General features: G+C 52.2%; 1 pseudogene; it reads left to right on the top strand.

Annotated features, from left to right (window-relative positions):
- Nucleotides 1-824: 824 nt before the first annotated feature.
- LOC123067949 (uncharacterized) overlaps nt 825-20646 on the top strand; it is a 32851-nt pseudogene continuing 13029 nt past the window's right edge.

Here is a 20646-nt window from a genome sequence, read left to right as displayed (position 1 = left end):
GTGCGGGCAGCGCGGCTGGGCACTTTGCGCGGGGAGTTCGAGCTCCTACGCATGGCGAGCGGCAACACGCTGGACGAGTTCGCCGGCAAGCTCGGTGAGATGGCGGCGCGCTACGCGGCGCTCGGCACAACGCTGGAGGACGCCGCGCTGGTGAAGAAGCTGCTCGACTCCGTGCCGGACCGCCTGTACGCGGCGGTGGCCGGGATCGAGCAGTTTTGTGATGTGTCGACGATGCCGTTCGAGGAAGCATTGGGGCGCCTGAAGGCGTTTGACGAGCGGCTCCGGCGACGCGGGCAGGCAGGCGGCGAGCGGGCAGACGGTGAGCAGCTCATGTACACTGCAGCTCAGTGGCGGGCGCACGAGCGGCGTCGAGGCGGTGCGCGCGGAGAGGACGACGACGACGGGGCGCGCAGCGAGGCGTCGGGCTTCGGCGGTCCGAGGAAGGGCAGGTGCTACAAGTGCGGGGAGCGGGGTCACTTCAAACGTGACTGCCCGCAGTGGAAGAAGGCGCCGGCACCGGAGCACGCACTGCTGGTCGACGGCGACGTCGAGGATGGCGGGCTGCTCTGAGCCGCGGCTTAGGGCGCGAGTGTTGGATGTAATAAGCCGCGGCGACGCTCCTGGCGCGGCTGGTGCGTGTATGGGCGCGCACCGGACGTGACGGGCGTGTCGGGTCCGCGGTGTGCGCGTGCGTAGGTGTGCGTGTGTGTGTGCGTGAGGCAGCGCGTGTGTGAGCGGGGCCACGCCGGGTTGTTAGCGAGCGAGGAGGAGGGGTAGACCGCGTCGGGCGCGCTGGCAGGCCGTGGCGATCGCGTTCGGGCGCGATGCGTGGACGCGGCCAGAGCGCGGAGGGCGTGGGGGAGTGGGCGAGCGAGTTGGTGCATGGCGAGGTCCTGCAGGCCGGTGCTCGTGGGTATAAAATCCTGGTTCCCCTCTGTAGGTCGGTGACACAGTCGAGTTCGTGCTCGAGGAAGAAAAAGGGGCGTTCATGCGCCGGAAAACCACCTGTGTCCATCTCTGTCTGAATTTTTCTGAACTTCTTCCTCCTCTCCCTGGTGAGCTCGAGCGACGGCGACAGAGAGAGCCCGGAGGAGTGCGGCGAGGGACTGGCGGTTCCAACATCGCCGACAGAGGAAATCTTGTCCATGATCGTCTGTGTTCTGGAGGGTGGTGGCTGGGCCTTATCCCCCGACGCCCTGACACGCACGAGGCCGCGGCGGCACCGCAGCGGCTTGAGGGCGAGGCGGCGGGCATGGCAAGAAGCACGGGGCAGCGGAGCGGTGGGAAGGGGAAGAGGCGGCATGAGGCTGGTTGGATTGGAATTTGGATTCGGGCACCTGTGCGCTGGGAGGGAAATGGCTGGCTCGGGTGGGTGGCTCGCGGGCGACGTGGTCCATCCCAGACCCAGCGCGACGCCGGCGAGCAGCAGAGCACCACCCAATGCAGTGCCTTTTTTTCGTGGGCAATTCAGAGAGCTTTATTCAAACAAAAGCATTCCCCAGACAATCAGCCAATAGACTGGTCACAAGGAAGCTAGGAATATCATCTAGCCAGCAATCCATTACATTCAAAGTGCAAGCATGCTTAGCACAGAGATGCGCGGGAAGATTTGCCGACCGGTTTACATGTTAAACCTCAAATAAAGTAAAAAATATTACTTAGCTCTCCTATTTCTAGCAAGATAGGGGCCACAACTGAACGGGAATTGTGGCGGGTTTTCCAGAGCATCACCAGCTCTAGGCAATCCACTTCCATAATCGCATGCGAGAGACCCCTTAATGCAGCAAATAGAGCTCTATCTTGTAGTGAAAAAGCTTCGATGATAAGAGGATCCGAAATCCCCATGTATGGCTTACACCAGGAACCTAGAAGAGCTCCGGCCGAGCGAGCAACCCCTCCTGCTCCACCTCTGCCGTCTTCAAAAATGAGCGCACCATCAGTGGTGATTTTAACCACTTCTCCCTCAGGTCGTCGGCATCCAAAATCGGGCAGGATTGCAGCTGCCTTGCATGGAAGATTCAGGAGCGCAATGGCCTCCTTGGTAGATCTGATGGTGGCGACAAGATCACGCCTAGCTTCCCCATGCTTGATGCGGTTGCGGGATTCCATATTGGCCACATGATTGTTGTGATTTTTGCACGGTCCTCATCCGAAAACCTCTTGTCACATATGATGTCCCGCGCCCATGATTCTGGGTGTAGTCGCGGTAGCCGCAAACCGAACCACGCATATGCTTCATCCCAAAAGTGACGAGCATGCGCGCAGTGTTTCAATGCATGCTTCAAGTTCTCATTCATAGCCATGCAAACTTTGCATCGATCTATGACTGCAATATGGCAGTATTTGCGAGTACTTTCATCTGGAAGAATCCACGGAGAACTCTCCACCAAAAGACCCACACTTTAGGTATAACATTGAGCTTCCATAAAGCCTTCCACAACTGTTGATCATTCCCTGAGGTCCCGGTAGCCATCCCTTCCTCTTGAGCTAATCGCTTGTTTTGAGTCATAAGAGCTCGGTACACCGTCTTCACAGTGTAGTTACTAGCTTTTTCAAAAGCCCACACAAAGGAGTCCTCACCTGCCCCCGCCGGATAGAGATATTAAGCATGGCATCCGCGTCGGGGGCAATGAAGGTTTCCCTAACTGTCGTGGTTCTAAGCCTGACAGTAGAGTGGGGGGTAGGTATGGAGAGGCAAGGTCCTAGCTATGGAGAGGTTGTAAGCACAAAGGATGTACGAGTTCAGGCCCTTCTCAGAAGAAGTAATAGCCCTACGTCTCGGAGCCCGGAGGCGGTCGAGTGGATTATGAGTATATGAGCTACAAGGTGCCGAACCCTTCTGCCTGTGGAGGGGGGTGGCTTATATAGAGTGCGCCAGGACCCCAGCCAGCCCACGTAGGAGAGGGTTTAAGGTGAGTTAAGTCTGGGGCGTTACTGGTAACGCCCCACATAAAGTGCCTTTACTATTATAAAGTCTACTTGATTACAGGCCGTTGCAGTGCAGAGTGCCTCTTGACCTCCTGGTGGTCGAGTGAGTCTTCGTGGTCGAGTCCTTCAGACCAGACGAGTGAGTCCTCATTGGTCGACTGGAAGGCGACCTCTTCTAAGGATGTCTTGGGGTAAGTTACTTGGATCAGGTCCATGACCCTACCCTAGATACATAACCCCATCATTAGCCCCCGAATGGATTGAGGCTTCGAGTGAAGAAGGAGTTGATGTCGTTTCCGATTAACCTTTGCGCTCTAGTTGTGCGCTGTTCTGGACCAAAGAATCTCTTCGTTGACAGGGAGCAATTTGCCTTCAGTCGACTCGATCCATTCTATTTTTGCGTCGAGTGATCTTTCGGGCTTCGACGATCTCCGAGCGACGGATCGCCGGAAACACCGCGTCTGAAAGACTGATTTGTTGCTCGCGGATTCCGCGGGATGCGAAATTTGGGGGCGCGCGCGAAGCGGGGCGGACCGCGGCGTTCGGATGGGACGGGGCATAGACGCCTCGATCTCCGCGCCGCCTTTTTCGCCACGTATCCAGTCTGCATAACTGCTCCCAGATATGATTAGATCGACCGGGCCCACATGTCAGCCACTCGGAAGGGACCTTATAAATGCGCCCGGTGAGGATTTCTATGCTGCGCCTCAGCATTCTCCCTCTCTCTCTGCTTCCTTCTTCCCTCCTCAGCGTCCTCGCTCTCGCCCCCGCACCACTTCCCTTCGCGCATCTCGCCGGCGACCATGGCCAAGGAGAAGACGGCGGCGCTGGAGCGTGCAAAGAAGGCGTCGGCGTCGGAGAAGGCAAACGGGAGATCCACCAGCCGCGGAGGGTCCTCGTCCAGATCCCGCCTGCCGAAGGGCTGGGTCCAAGGAGACTGGATCCAGTCGACCATCACGGAGAATGACCTCCTCGACATGGCCAACGAGGGCTTGATCCCCCACGGAGCTGCGAGGCTTCCGGGGAAGGAGTGGCAGCCCCAGCCAGAAGAGGGTGAGTGTGTGCTTTTGGCCACCCATGTTGATCGTGGATTTTCCTTGCCGCCGAGTGTTTTCTTTCGTGGCTTCTTGAATTTCTTCGGAGCGCAGCTCCACCACTTTACCCCAAACTCCATTGCCTATCTTGCTGCGTTCGTGTCCATGTGTGAGGGTTTCTTGTGCTGTCGACCGCATTGGGGTTTGTTCAAACATATATTCACGTGTCGATCTCAGACCGTGAAGAAGGCGAGCCCAGGTGATGAGAGAACCCGAGTCGTCCAAATGTGTGGGGGTCTGGGGATTCAGGTGAGGAATAAGAGCACCTTCCCGCCCATGACCTTTCCCGAGTCCGTCAGAGGCTGGCAGTCGACTTGGTTCTACTGCCAGGTCCAGTCGACGCCAGGGCAGTCGAGTGGACTCCCTCCGTTCACCATGGACCGAGTGAGCAAGCCCTCCCCTCTGAAGCTGATTCCGGAGGAGAAAGCTGACGTGAAGATGTTGATGGAGCGCGTGGTGCAGTTGGTTCGGGAGGGAGTGACGGGCATGGACCTCCTGGAGGTTTTCCTCAGGCGTCGCATCCAGCCTCTCCAGTTCCGGAGCCACTGCATGTGGTTGTACTGTGGGACCGAAGACGAGACTAGAGTCCATCCAGAAGCAGTCGACGATGTCACTCTGGAAAGATGGATGGCAGCCGTCACCGGAAACAAGGACAACCCACGCGGAGCCAGAAGGATTCCTCCACTCGACCACAACAGCGACTCAAACAAGGTACACTTGCTCTGCTCTCCACTGCGCCCTTGTCGTATTCATTTCTGTTAACCCTGCCGACTGGTCGACTGATCCTTGTCTGGGCATCTGCTAGGCCCTCACCGAGCTGTACTCGATGCCCAATGGGGCACAAGCTTCGACTGAGGAGGGCGAGGCGAGCGGGGGCGAGAGCCAGGAAGAGCAGGAATGGGACTCGGATGTTGCAGAGGATGATGACGACGATGATGATGATGACGGTGATGAAGACGACGTCGAGGACGAGGAAGAAGAGGAGGAGGAGGCTGTACCACCGCGCTCAGAAAGGCGGTCGAAGCTTGTCCACGACCCTTCGACCGAACATGGTAAGGGGGTTGCGACCGCCACTCAGTCGACCAAGCGCCCTCGGACCACCTCTCCGGTGCCGACTGAAAAGGCGCCGAAGCAGCCCAGGGCGGCCTCGTCGAAGCCGATCAAGCTCTTGCCGAAGATGAAGGTGTCCATCCCCACCATATCAAGGTAACCATGCTGCTCATATTTTCTTATTCTGTGTGAACTTTATCTCTGGTCGACGCTGAAGTTAGTCGACTGATCCTTTGGCGTTGCAGTGCTGCTACTTCTGAAACCTCGGCCCGGGCTGATGACCACGAGATGGAGGACGCAGCAACTTCGAACCCAGGTACTGTATTCTTATCACCGTTCTTAGTCGACTGACTCGCGATCTCTGATCCTGATTCTTCTCCGCAGCTCCACCCAATACTGTTATCAATCTCCCTGATGACAACGAGGATGAAGAACCACTGGCACGCAGGAGGAGTCGGAAAGCGTCCGCCAGTAAGGTGCCTCAGGATGTGACGGCGCCTGAGATTCTGACTGTGGAGGAAGAGAACACCACTCGACACACGGTGTCCTTCGCAAATCCACTGACGAGTGCTCAGCAGCCCTCCCTCTTCACGACGCACCACGTCCCAGAGGACCAAGCTGGCGCAGCGAAGGAGGCAATACGCCAGGCGGGACTCATGATGGAGCAGCTGAAGACCATCCGGGACGCGAGCCAGGCAGCTTATGACGCCAGCTCTGCCCTCCAAAGCAATGTCCAGGTCAGTCGACCGCTGTTTGTTCTGTTGGATATGTTACCAAAAACTTTTCTTTTCCGGAATTTATAGCAGTCACCCACTGGGTGTGTCGAATAAACTCCGTGTTAGCGGGGGCACGCTGAGTGCACCCGCTGGGTGTAGTCCCCAAGGCTAAGGTCGACTGCTGGCAGTCGGCCTTAGGCTTTATGATGTCAATTTTTCTGTCAGTCGACTATGTCGACTGGATTTCACAAACCGGTGGGGGCACGCTGAGTGCACCCACTGGGTGTAGTCCCCGAGACTGTGGTCGACTGCTTGCAGTTGATCACAGTCTTAGAGAATGCATCTCTTTTTTTTTTGAGGTCGACTGGTCGACTTTGTCTTCAACAGGATTAATGGGGGCACGCTGAGTGCACCCACTGGGTGTAGTCCCCGAGACTACGGTCGAATGCTTGTATTCGGCTGTAGTCTTAGAAACGTGTGTTTTTCCCTTTTTCACTTGGAAGTGAATTATTTTTGACATTTAGTTGATTGGTTCCTCGCAGAACTCTTGTGATCTTGTGGCTCGCTACTCAGAGCTGGAACAAAAACATACTCAAGTCGAGCTGAGCTTGAAGCTGGTTCAGGAGAAGCTGACAAAGGCAAAGGAGGAGACCGAAGGTATGTATGGTGAGACCCTGACGACTGCTTTTCCCCTTGCTTGTTTCAAAATCTGATCTTGCTGTGACTTGTAGGTAAGGTAAGGGAGGCCCAGCAGAAGAAAGACCTTGAGCTAGCTGAGAAGATCAAGCTTGCCGACGAGAAGTTAGCTTCAGTCACCAAGCTTGAACAAGACAATGCCAATCTGAAAGCTGCTCTTGGGATTGCCAACAAGGAGATCAGTCGACTGAAAACTGATAAAGCTGCCCTGACCGACCAAGTCAGCAAATTGACTGGGAAGAAAACTGATCTGGAGGCTTTCCTGAGTGGACTTGTCAAGAAGCTGTTTCTTATGCTTGAAGGTAAATCTCTATGCTTGGCAGACGTTTCCAATCGTGATTTTTCCATTCGACCATCCCTTTGACTTAGTGACCACCCTTGCAGAATTTTGTCAAAACTTTGAAGAAGAAACTAGCCGGCTGGAGCCAAACCTCGACCCCGTCAATTCTCCGGTGAACGACGAAGTTGCCATGGAAGTTTTCCGACTGGAGTCCCATGTTGCAGCTGTCGTGGACTATCTCGCAAAGCTGAAGGCCGCCACATCGCGCATCGACTCGATGCTCTGGCCTGAGGAGACACTTCAGAATGACCTTGAGTCGCTGATGGCCCGCTTGAACACGATCCCTGGTCGAGTGCAGGAGTGGAAGAAGTCCTCGGCTCGGTGTGGTGCAGATGTCGCTCTGTGTCTGGCCCGAGTCCACTGCAAAGATGCGCGAGAGGAGAAGCTGGCGGCCCTTCGGGTGGCCAATACCAAGAAGCACGACTTCAGGTCCTTTATGGAGACTTTCCTTGCAGCTGCCACTCGGATCGCCGACGGAATTGACCTTGATGAATTTGTTGCACCTTCCAGCCCTCCACAGGAGGGGTAAAAAACTTCTTCTGGCTCGACGCTTTAAATTTGCCTCGGTATGCCGAGTGGAATTGTAACCGACAAACCTTAACGGGCTTGACGCCTGAGCACTTTCGGTTCCTTTAGATATCGATTCAAACTTGAATTTGGCGCTTGAACATGATTGCCTTCGGCTCAAAATGTCTTTTGCAGGTTCAAAGCAAGGCGCCTTTACTGCAATCGACTTATTCTTTAGTCCACTTAGGCGAGCACTGGGCTGCGGCTAAGCCCCCGAGTGAGAAGTTTTACTCTTCACTCGGTAGGATTTTTATAACTTAGGCGAGCACAGGGCTGCAGCCAAGCCCCCGAGCGAGAGGGTTGCTCTTCACTCGGTAGGATTTTTATAACTTAGGCGAGTGCTTGGACTACAGCTAAGCCCCTGAGTGAGAGGGTTGCTCTTCACTCAGTAGGATTTTTATAACTTAGGCGAGCACAGGGCTGCAGCTAAGCCCCCGAGTGAGAGGGTTGTTCTTCACTCGGTAGGATTTTATAAACTTAGGCGAGCACGAGGCTGCAGCTAAGCCTCCGAGTGGAAGGCTGGCTTACCACTCGGTAGGATTTTATAAACTTAGGTGAGTGCTTGCACTGCAGCTAAGTCCCCGAGTGAGAGGGTTGCTCTTCACTCGATAGGATTTTTATAACTTAGGCGAGTGCTTGGACTGCAGCTAAGCCTCCGAGTGGAAAGTTGGCTTACCACTCGGTAGGATTTTGATAACTTAGGCGAGTGCTTGGACTGCAGCTAAGCCTCCGAGTGAGAGGGTTGCTCCTCACTCGGTAGGATTTTTATAACTTAGGCGAGCACGAGGCTGCAGCTAAGCCTCCGAGTGAGAGGGTTGCTCCACACTCGGTAGGATTTTTATAACTTAGGCGAGTGCTTGGACTGCAGCTAAGCCCCCGAGTGAGAGGGTTGCTCCACACTCGGTAGGATTTTTATAACTTAGGCGAGCACATGGCGGCAGCTAAGCCTCCGAGTGAGAGGGTTGCTCTTCACTCGGTAGGATTTTTATAACCTAGGCGAGCACGGGGCTGCAGCTAAGCCTCCGAGTAGAAGGTTGGCTTACCACTCGGTAGGATTTTGATAACTTAGTCGAAACGGATTCGCAGCTAAGCCTCCGAGTGGGAGTCTGGCTCACCACTCGGTAGGATCTTTACAAACTTAGGCGAAACGGATTCGCAGCTAAGTCACCCACTGAGGGGAATTTCATTGGACAAAAATAAAAAGTGACAGATATTATGGAGGAACTATGACACTATTATTTTGAGGTCCATGAACTACAAAAGTACTTTATTGCAACTCATCCGAATGATAAAACTTAAGTGTAGAATGGGCGGAGTAGCTCCGCGTTCCGAGCTCGGGGCTCGTCGATATTATGCTCGACATTGTAAAGACGGTACGCCCCATTGTGGAGGACCTTAGTGACGATGAAGGGGCCTTCCCAAGAAGGAGCAAGCTTGTGTGGTTTGTGCTGATCCACTCGGAGAACCAGATCTCCTTCCTGGAAGGCTCAACCTCTCACATTTCTGGCGTGAAAATGGCGCAGATCTTGTTGGTAGATGGTCGACCGGATCAGAGCCATCTCCCTTTCTTCCTCTAAAAGGTCGACTGCGTCCTGCCGCGCTTGTTCAGCTTCTGCTTCGTTGTAGATTTCAACTCGGGGAGCATTATGAAGAAGATCACTCGGCAAGACCGCTTCAGCTCCGTAGACCAAGAAGAATGGAGTTCTTCCGGTCGACCGATTAGGTGTGGTCCGCAGTCCCCAGAGTACAGAAGGAAGTTCATCGACCCAAGCTCCAGCCGCGTGTTTGAGATCACGCATCAGTCGGGGCTTCAATCCCTTAAGAATCAGTCCATTAGCTCGCTCTTCTTGTCCATTCGACTGCGGATGGGCGACTGAAGCGTAGTCGACCCGTGTGCCCTGGGAGTCGCAGAAAGCTCTGAATTCCTCTGAGTCAAAGTTCGACCCATTATCCGTAATGATGCTGTGCGGGACTCCATATCTGAATATTAGTTCCCTGATGAAGCTAACAGCAGTACCGGTGTCAAGGTTCTTGATTGGTTTAGCCTCGATCCACTTGGTGAACTTGTCGACTGCCACCAGTACATGCGTGAAGCCGCTTCGTCCTTTTCTCAAAGGACCGACCATGTCCAGCCCCCAAACTGCAAAAGGCCAGACGAGTGGGATGGTCTTCAAAGCTGACGCAGGCTTGTGCGGCATATTCGAGTAGAACTGACATCCCTCGCACTTATCCACTATCTCTTTTGCCATCTCATTCGCCTTGGGCCAGTAAAATCCGGCTTGGTATGCTTTGGCCACGATGGTCCGAGAGGACGCATGATGACCACAGGTCCCCGAGTGAATATCATTGAGGATGAGTCGACCTTCTTCTGGTGTTATGCACTTCCGACCGACTCCAGTCGCGCTTTCTCTGTATAATTGTCCTTTGATTACGGTAAAGGCCTTAGATCGACGGACGATCTGTCGAGCCTCTTCCTCATCCTCCGGAAGCTCTTTCCTCAAGATATATGCGACATACGGAATCGTCCAGTCGGGAATGGCCACCAAAACCTCCATGATCAAGTCGACCACCGCTGGGACTTCAACTTCAGTCGGATCTGTGGCACTCTTGGGCTGCGGAGTTTCTTCGGTGAAAGGATCTTCTTTGACTGACGGAGTGTGTATATGCTCCAAGAACACACCACTCGGAATGGCTTCTCTCTTGGAACCTATCTTTGCTAGATCATCAGCTGCTTGATTTTTCAGTTGGGGTATATGATGGAGCTCCAACCCCTCGAACTTCTTTTCCAGCTTCCTCACTGCACTGCAGTATCCAGTCATGGCTGGGCTTCTCACGTCCCACTCTTTCATCACCTGATTGACCACTAAATCCGAGTCGCCATAGACCATTAGGCGACGGACGCCGAGTGAAATGGCCATGCGCAACCCATATAGGAGGGCCTCATATTCTGCCTCATTGTTGGAGGAATCAAAGTGAATCTGGAGCACATATCTGAGCTTATCTCCTCTGGGGGAAACCAGGACAACCCCAGCACCGGAACCATTCAACATCTTAGAGCCATCAAAAAACATGGTCCAATGCTCCGAGTGAACTTCAGTCGGCTGCTGCTGTTCAATCCATTCGGCGAGGAAATCTGCTATTGCCTGGGACTTAATGGCTTTCTTTGCCTCAAACTTGATATCAAGGGGAAGAAGTTCAATCGCCCATTTGGCCACTCGACCAGTTGCATCTCTGTTGTGCAAAATCTCTGATAGTGGAGCATCGCTGACGACTGTGATGGAATGGTCAGAGAAATAATGAGCAACCTTCTTTGTGGTCATGTATATTCCATACACAAGCTTCTGATAATGAGGATATCTCTGCTTGGATGGAGTCAAGACTTCAGACAAATAATACACCGGGCGCTGAACTTTGAGAGCTTTTCCTTCTTCTTCCCGCTCGACCGTTAGCACAGTACTGACGACTTGTCCTGTGGCTGCGATGTAGAGCAACAGAGGCTCTTTGCTGATTGGAGCAGCAAGCACCGGCTGGGTGGAGAGCAGAGCTTTTAGCTCGGCAAACGCTGCATCAGCTTCTGGAGTCCACTCGAACTTGTCAGCCTTCTTCATCAGTCGGTAAAGAGGCAGTGCCTTTTCACCGAGTCGTGAGATGAATCGACTTAATGCGGCCAAGCATCCAGTAAGCTTCTGGACATCGTGCACTCGCACAGGGCGTTTCATTCGGAGAATAGTGCCAATCTTCTCTGGGTTAGTGTCGATTCCTCGTTCGGAAACGAGAAAACCGAGTAACTTGCCACCAGGAACTCCAAATGTGCACTTTGATGGATTGAGCTTGATATCATACCTTCTGAGGTTGGCAAATGTTTCGGCGAGGTCAGCGCGCAGGTCGGAACCTTTTCGTGACTTGACAACAATATCATCCATATAAGCTTCCACATTCCGACTGATTTGAGTGAGTAGACACTTCTGAATCATTCGCATAAATGTGGCTCCGGCATTCTTGAGGCCGAATGGCATGGTGATATAGCAGAAGCACCCGAATGGAGTGATGAAAGCTGTTTTTACCTCATCGGGCCCGTACAGACGGATCTGGTGGTACCCGGAGTAAGCATCTAAAAAAGACAACCTCTCGCATCCCGCGGTCGAGTCAACAATTTGATCTATGCGAGGGAGAGGAAAGTGATCTTTCAGGCAGGCCCGGTTAATGTGCTTGAAATCAATGCACATTCGGAGCGACTTGTCCTTCTTAGGAACCATGACGACATTAGCGAGCCACTCGGAGTGGTATATCTCTCGGATAAATCCTGCCGCCAACAGTCGAGCCACTTCTTCACCAATGGCCTTTCTCTTCTGGACGGCGGACCGCCGAAGATGCTCTTTGACTGGTTTTGCAGACGAGTCGACTCTTAGGCGATGCTCAGCCAGTCCCCTGGGAACACCTGGCATGTCAGCGGGCTTCCATGCAAAAATGTCCCAGTTCTCACGGAGGAACTGGATGACCGCTTCTTCCTATTTTGGGTCGAGTGTTGTGGAGATGCGGGTCGGAGCTGCATCGGGGTCGGTCGGGTGAATATGAACAGGCTTCGTCTCCCCAGACGACTGGAATGCAGACTCTGTAGCGGGTTTCTTCGATCGCAGCAAATCACTCGGATCTACGTTTTGCTTGTACTCCTCGAACTCGACCGCTGTCACTTGGGAATCGGCAATCTTGGAGCCCTTCTGAAAGCACTCCTCTGCCTTTTTCCTATCACCGGTGACAGTGATCACTCCTTTGGGGCCGGGCATCTTCAATTTGAGGTACACGTAACATGGTCGAGCCATGAACCGTGCATAGGCTGGTCTCCCCAAAATGGCATGATATGCACTTTGAAAATCCACGACCTCAAACGTCAACTTTTCTTTGCGAAAATGCTTCAAATCACCAAACACCACGTCCAAAGCTATCTGGCCGAGTGACTTGGCCTTCTTCCCTGGTATAACTCCATGAAAGCTCATGTTACTAGTGCTCAGTCGGGACATCGGAATGCCCATACCTTTCAATGTGTCTGCATATAACAGATTCAGCCCACTTCCACCATCCATCAGCACTTTTGTCAGTCGAGTGCCTTCGACAACTGGATCGACCACCAAAGCTTGCCTCCCAGGGGTGGCAATATGAGTCGGGTGATCAGATTGGTCGAATGTGATGGGTGTTTGAGACCACTTCAGATAATTTGCCTTTGCTGGGGCAACCATGTTCACCTCTCGGTTAATCACTTTCAGTCGACTTCTGCTTTCTACATCTGCAAAGATCATCAGAGTGGAGTTGATATGCGGATATCCTCCCTCACTGTCCTCCTTGTCTTCGGCCTTGTCTGACTCCTTCTCCTTGTCTTTAGACTGTTTTCCCTGAAACTGCTGGATCAGGAGTCGACATTGGCGAGTGGTGTGCTTTGGGTAAATGATATTCCCCTCTTCGTCTTTCTTCGTGTGAATGTGACATGGCATATCCAACACGTCGTTCCCTTCTTTATCCTTTACCTTCTTGGGGTTCCAGGATCCTTTTGGTTTCCCCTTAAACTTTCCTTGAGTCACGGCCAGAGCCTCTCCAGGAGCTGCCGGTTCAGCCTTCCGCTTCTGTTTCCAACTGGTGTTTCCCTTTTTCGACTGACTCGGCTTGTGCTTGCCGCTTCGGAGTCGGTCTTCTTCTTCGCCGTTGGCGTACTTGGTAGCAATCTCCATCATCCGACTCAAGGTCATGTCACCGGTTCGACCAAATTTCAAACTCAGTTCTCTGTTCTTGACGCCGTCTTTGAAGGCGCAGACTGCCTGATGATCAGAGACATTTTCCACAGTGTGGTGCAAAGTGATCCACCTCTGAATATACTCTCTGAGAGTCTCATTAGCTTTCTGCACGCAGACTTGCAACTCTGTCAATCCAGCTGGTCGCTTGCAAGTCCCTTCAAACGTTCTGACGAACACTCGGGACAGATCTTCCCAAGTGTAAATGCTGCTAGGAGGTAATTGAGTCAACCATGCCCTGGCAGAACCTTCCAACATGAGGGGTAAATGCTTCATGGCCACCTCGTCGTTCCCACCACCAATCTGAACTGCCACTCGGTAGTCTTCAAGCCAAGTTTCAGGCTTAGACTCACCAGTGAACTTGCTGACTCCTGTTGCCAACCTGAAATTGGGGGGGATAACTGCGGCTCTGATAGCTCTGCTGAAACATTCAGGACCAGAAACATGCACTCGACTGCTTGTGGGTACATCTCTGTCGAGTGCACCTCGATGGGCTCTGTTCCGGTCGACCAACCCTTGCACGATAATGGATCGCGCGTCGAAGCCTGGCTCTCTGGGGTCAACTGGAACCCTACGCCCTGTACTGTACTGACGCCTATCATCTGGCTGCCGAGGAGCGTAAGACCCACCCCTCGGAGGGGAATAGGGCACTCGACGCCTATCATCTCGGTCGAGTCTGTCGCCATATTGATCTCGCCGATTCTCGGGCCCTTCGCGCCGCGGAGGCGATCTGGGGCTGTGAGCCGACTGAACCGTATTCACAGTGACGGATCGACTGTGAATTCTGTTGTGCGACTGAGACACGGCTGAATTCTGATCTCCTGCTGCCCGGAGCAGATCCCTGATCTGCAGCAAACCTCTGCCAGCTTCCGACTGCGAAGGCTGGATGGACTCTGCTATACGGGTCGCAGCTGCTAAATTCTGAATTGGGGTTCGATATACCTGAGTCGGCGGGAAGAGTTGACGTTGACTGGTGTCGGGAACTCGTTGCCGCGCGCGCTCGTCGAGTGCTCGCTGAAGGTTCTCCAGTCGAGTGCGCTCGGCCAAATTGGCCAGGCGCGCCTCCTCCAAGGCACGAGCCTCGGGGGTTTCTCCTGCGATGGGAATACGCAGGGGATCCTCGTTCCTGCGGCGAAGTTCCTCTCTTTGCAGAGAGTCGAGTGGCTCGGGTTGGTACTCTTCGTAGCCTCGCGTAGGGTCGCCGCTGTCATGTGCTCCACCACCACGGGCGAAGCCAGGGGGACTGTGGGGCCCTTCGACCATCAAGATTTCCGCCGCTGGATCACTGCTACCGCACTCGGATGCAGTCTCTACGGAGCCAGTCGACAGGTCGAACAAGCCATAGAGAGGTTCGTCGGGCTCGATTGCCGCAACTTGGGTGGTGGCCGATTGGCGAGCCACCGCGTGCCTCACCCATCGCTGAAGCCTCGACCGGCCCGAGCGCTTGCGCTGGCGGGAGACCGGGAGGGTGGACGATGGAGGAGCCGACCGATACTGGGTCGACGGTTGCCGCAGCAGAACGCCGCGGACACATGCGCGAAAATGCGTCGCACCGCGGACGGGGAGCGCATCTACGTCGAGTGGAGCCTCCTGGAGCCATGCGGAGTCGTCGGCGATGAAGGTGAGAGTGCCGAGACGGATCTCTTGACCCTCGACCAAAACTCCAGCAGACACCATGATGAGAGTACTCGGAAGAATCGCAACTTCTCCACAAAATCGCTAAAACACCTGCCCCACGGTGGGCGCCAACTGTCGTGGTTCTAAGCCTGACAGTAGAGTGGGGGGTAGGTATGGAGAGGCAAGGTCCTAGCTATGGAGAGGTTGTAAGCACAAAGGATGTACGAGTTCAGGCCCTTCTCGGAAGAAGTAACAGCCCTACGTCTCGGAGCCCGGAGGCGGTCGAGTGGATTATGAGTATATGAGCTACAAGGTGCCGAACCCTTCTGCCTGTGGAGGGGGGTGGCTTATATAGAGTGCGCCAGGACCCCAGCCAGCCCACGTAGGAGAGGGTTTAAGGTGAGTTAAGTCTGGGGCGTTACTGGTAACGCCCCACATAAAGTGCCTTTACTATTATAAAGTCTACTTGATTACAGGCTGTTGCAGTGCAGAGTGCCTCTTGACCTCCTGGTGGTCGAGTGAGTCTTCGTGGTCGAGTCCTTCAGACCAGTCGAGTGAGTCCTCATTGGTCGACTGGAAGGCGACCTCTTCTAAGGATGTCTTGGGGTAAGTTACTTGGATCAGGTCCATGACCCTACCCTAGGTACATAACCCCATCACTAACACATCTTGTCTCCAGGACCAATTACCTGTATCGATAAGCTCAGAGACTCGCTCAATGCTGGTGTGAGCTCGTCTCAAGATCGAGACCATGGAGATGGTGCCCGGTATCCATTTTTGGTTCCACACAGAAATATTAGTGCCATCTCCCACCCGTGCGATCAGCCCTGCACTTAGAGCCTTTCATCCTGCAATGATCGCCTTCCAAGTAGCCGAAGCCGTCTTCAGAACGGACGCTTGCATGAAATCTACATCCGGGAAGTATCGCCCTTTCAAAACTCTTGCACACAAGGAGTCGGGCGTAGTCATGAACCGCCACCCATGTTTGCCTAGCATAGCAAGATTGAACAAGTGTAGGTCTCTAAAACCCATTCCACCCATGCACTTTGGTTTTGTCATCTCCTTCCATGACAACCAATGCATCTATTTCTTATGAAGAGAACTGCTCCAAAAAAATTCACCATAGGAGAGGTCAAACTCTTGTTTACCTTTTTTGTGAACAAAAACGTGCTCATCGGGTAGGTTGGAATAGCTTGAGCTGTGGACTTAATAAGGGTTTCACGCCCAGCGCATGCAAGCAGCTTTTCCGACCACCCTTGCATATGGCCACGAGATCTTTCGCTAATATGATCGAAATTTTCACCCGTTATGCGACCCACAGCCGTTGGTAGCCCTAAATATTTCTCATTGAACGCTTCCACTTGGATATTCAACGCTGTTCTCATTCCTTGCTTCACCTGGTCAGGAGTATTTGTGCTGAAGAAGATGGAGCTCTTGTCCCGATTTACTCGTTGTCCAGAAGCATCTCCGTAAATTCTTAAGATATCATTAAGTCTGAGGGCACTCTGATCTTTTGCATGAATAAAAATGAGATTGTCGTCTACAAATAGAAAATGAGAGACCCACGGTGATCTATAACTTATTCTCAGACCTCTGTCTATAATTCCCCCGTTGTAGAATTTCAGCAAGGAGGAAAAACCTTCCGCACATATAAGAAACAGATATGGCAACGCTGGATCACCTTGACGAAGTCCTCTCGAGGGGGTGAAGAACGGCAGGAGCTCGCCATTAACTCGAACCGAAAAGCGAACTGAAGATACACATTTCATGATCAACCTGATGAAGACAATGCTGAACCCCAGTTTGGATAGAATTGCTTCAAGGTAGTGCCACTCGACACGGTCATAAGCTTTCATCATATCTAGCTTTTCCGTGCAAGAAAAATTGTTCCCTTTTTTCCTCCTCCCAATTGTGTGCACACTCTCATATGCCACAAGCACATTATCAGTGATGAGGCATCCCGGTACAAAAGCACTTTGTTCTTCACTGATAACCTCATCCATTAAGCATCTCAAACGGTTTGTAATTGCTTTGCTCGCAATCTTATACAAGACAGGACATAATGGTATTGGACGGTACTGAGAAATGGACTGGGGGTATTTTACCTTTGGGATTATAGTAATGGAGGTATCATTAAGGCCCGGCGCCAACTCCCCGCCATTTAGAAAATCCAGAACTGCATTAGTGATGTCTCTGCCAAGAAGATCCCAATGCCGCTGATAAAACCCCGCCGTGAACCCATCTACACCAGGGGCTTTCGAAGCAGCCATCTAGAATAGCGCAGTTTTGACCTCCTCCGCAGTGTAGGGTTTAGTGAGCTCCGACTTTATAATTCTGTAATTTTTGTTGGAACATGAGCTAGTAACTCGCCTGGATCATGGAACCTGTCGGACTGGTACAAGTTTTTGTAGAACTGTTGCACTTCCTCCTTGTCCTTGTTCTCGTCCATACAAACCGTTCCATCAGAACGTCTGAGTCCTTGGATTCTGTTCATCCTCTTCTATTGCCTGGCTTGGGCCTGAAAGTAGCTTGTATTTCGATCTCCCTCTCTTAGCCAAGGCACACGTGACCGCTGCCGGTACCACACTTCTTCCAAATGCAGTGCCTCCTTTAACTTTTTGACTGTACTTTGTTCCTCCTCTGATGGGCCACGGGCAATGGACAAGGACTGAAGCCGATCAAGTTTCTTTTGGAGTTGTCTGACCCGTCTTGTCAAACACCCAAACTCTCTCGATCCCCAAGGTTCCAGAGTTGATTGCAAATAAGCTAGTGCAGAGACAATACCTTGTAGCCCTGGGCCATGTTGGATTCCTCTCAAAGTATCAGAAACTAGCCGATCATAATCCGAATGAGTTTGCCATATATTTTCATACCTGAACTGTTTCTTGGCCCTAGATCATGTCTCGAACTTCTCTTTTATTTCTGCAACAACAAAACAGTGATCGGACTCCACCGAGGACAGATGCCGAACCCTGATATACTGAAACTGTTGCCGAAAACTTTCATTAGCAAAGGCTCGATCCAGCCTTGCTTTTACATTATCCACTCCAGACTGGCGCTTATCCCATGTGTAGGCTGTACCTGACCAACCTAAGTCCTGTAGTGAGACCATCAATCACCTCTCTAAAAGCTCGCATTTGTCGCTCCGGCCGAACAGTCCGGCTAAAATGTTCAGTGGAGTATAAGGTCTCGTTAAAATCCCACATGCATAGCCATGCATCATGAGGGATAGAATGGTGCGAGCGTAAGAACCTCCAACTATGGTGCCTCTCTTCTGCTCGCGGTGCACCATAAAACCCCATGAACCTCCAAGGTGGAGAGTTCAATAGTTTTTTAGTAACCATCACATCGATATGTCGTTGACCAGTTCTTTAGTTCAACTGACACATAACGGGACCAAAATAGACCAATGCCGCCGCTTAGACCTGCACTGTCTACGGCAAAGCAGCCAGCAAAACCCAAAGTGCTCTGCAAATCTTCTACTCTTTTAGCTCTAATCTTTGTTTCCATGACAAAAAGAAGAGCGGGCCCTTCCAACTTCACAATGCTGCGAAGTTCCTGAACTGCCCCGGAGTTCCCAAGCCCCCGGCGGTTCCAGCCGATGCAACTCATTGGGGCTGGCAGGACCGCGGCGTGTTCTCTGCCAAGTTATCAGGTGTAGGTTTCTTTTTCTTTACTTCCCTAACGAAGTCCTCTCCTTCTACACGGCTTGTTGAGGCTGCATCCATTCTAACTAGAGTATTTCCATCAACACCGGAATCTGCACCTCCATCGGTGAGCAGCAGTGTGGTTTTAGCCATCGGCTTATAGACTTGATTCGGCGCATCCTTTCGTTTCTGCTGCTACCTGTTCTTCACTGAGGAATTCACCTCCTCCCCCTTATCTCTCTTGTTGCTAGAATTCCTTGTCTCCTGCTTGCTGTTGGCCCCAGCCTGATTTCTATAAGAGGTTTCTGACGACGCCTGCTTGCGATAGTCCTGTGGTGCCTGCAGCTTATATCCAAAAGGGAGCTCACCCTTCTCATCTCGCGATCCCGGTGTTGGGCAGTACGGATCCGAGTGTCCCAATCTTCCGCATGAGAAACAAAAATATGGGACTTGCTCATATTGTATGTCATACATATCCACTTGCTTTCTCCTGGCGAAATCAATGAGGATCCACCTCCTCAAAGGTTTCGTGACATCGATGGTAATCCGAGCACGCAGAAAACCACCGGTGTGGTCAAAGCTAATTAACTGGGCGTGTTTGTCCATCTTCTTTGCAATCGGCGCCCACCACGATTCATCCGTAGATTGTAGGGAAGATTCACAACCCTAACCCAGACTTGGATCTTGTCGAATTTAACCTCGTCCGGTCTCATATATTCCTCAAATTCAGCGAGCACCACAGCATGCTTATTGATGTGCCATGGCGATCCACCCCACACACGATCCTGATCACGTTGGGTTTCAATTTCAGCCACAAAAGTGTTAAAGCCCATCGATCTGAACTTCAATCCCCTTGGGTTACCCCAGGCCGGCCTCAATGCGGTGGTGATGGTTTGTATATGGAATAGGTTGCGGCGGAGAATCTTGCCAGCCACCAACCATCTAGCCGGAGCTCCATCGACGCGGTCATCGATTACCAAGGGAGTAGCCTATTCCTCTGAGATATCGAGTTTTCCTAGGGCTTCCTCCAACTTCTTCCTTGCCGCGCGCGCCTCCTGGGCCGCGCCCTCCCTCCCTCCACTCGCACCGGGAGCAGCCATCATGCAGTGGACAGGAACTCACCAGCGTCGACTAATCTCCGGGCGAGATCGAGTTCCACGGTCAAAACCATAATCGCCGCCAGCCGCCGCCAGAGGGTTTTAGGGTTTTGGGGAAAACAAAATATATTGAACCTTCAAACTAAAGATTTATGGTTAAAAGTTTACTCTACCCAATGCAGTGCCTCTCATCTCATTTTGTTCCTCGGCGACATCCTCTCCTCTGCTTGCTTGGAGCCGGCTCATATCCACCGCACACAGCACATCGGACGGCTCTTCTCTGCCCAATACTAGTACTTGTTGCTTCTTCTACCGAGGAAGCATTTTCCACCATACTCTGCATCAACGTAAGCAACACCACTCTGCCATAAGGTCCTGAATATGCTCAAACAAACACAAAAATAACCCAAAGCGCGCTCCAGAGCATGAGTAAGAAAAAAATGGCTATCCCCAGCTTTCATGTCGAAAGTTTATAACGAGTTTCATGATTCCAGTCCTTTGCCGTTGTATCATTGGCTTCAGACAACCTCCTCTGCATAGTTCCATTCTGTCAGAAATGATGATACTGAGCACCCTGTGGCTACTGTACGACGTGTGCCCAGCGGTACAGAATGGAGGGGCTGATCATGGTGTTTCACTCACATAGCCAGGGACGGGAGCGTCACGTCGGGACCACAGATGGTGACCAGCTTCGGGTTGTCCGAAAGGCGCAGCTGTTCCAAGCAAGGAAATGTACCATAAGATTCAATTGAACTTTCTTGATCCATGCTCATTATTTCACTGCAGTGCCCTGTCCTTGGATATGCTTCCTTCATAATGTTGCAGAAACGTGCCTTGCTCAAGGCAAGTCTGCTACTGTAAGCCCTCCGTACTGAGCTCATCCTTGGTCCTTTCATCGTGCTTGGTCGTAGGTTGCTCCAATACACAAGAAAACATAGAAAACTAATAAAAACCATAAAATATAAAAACACAAAAGTGCATTTCGAAAAGTGCAAAAACCGGTAATCATGCATAATAGATACATATTTGGTTCACTAGGACATAATATATAAAGAGAATATGGAAAAAAATGAGCTCTAAAAATGCTTAAAATATAGATCCATCACCAGCCCAT

This window comes from Triticum aestivum, chromosome 3B, assembly GCF_018294505.1.
Source record: "Triticum aestivum cultivar Chinese Spring chromosome 3B, IWGSC CS RefSeq v2.1, whole genome shotgun sequence".
NCBI classification, from domain to species: Eukaryota; Viridiplantae; Streptophyta; class Magnoliopsida; order Poales; family Poaceae; genus Triticum; species Triticum aestivum.
The sequence above is the reverse complement of the archived record's forward strand: the minus strand, read 5'-3'. Positions and strand labels throughout refer to the sequence as shown.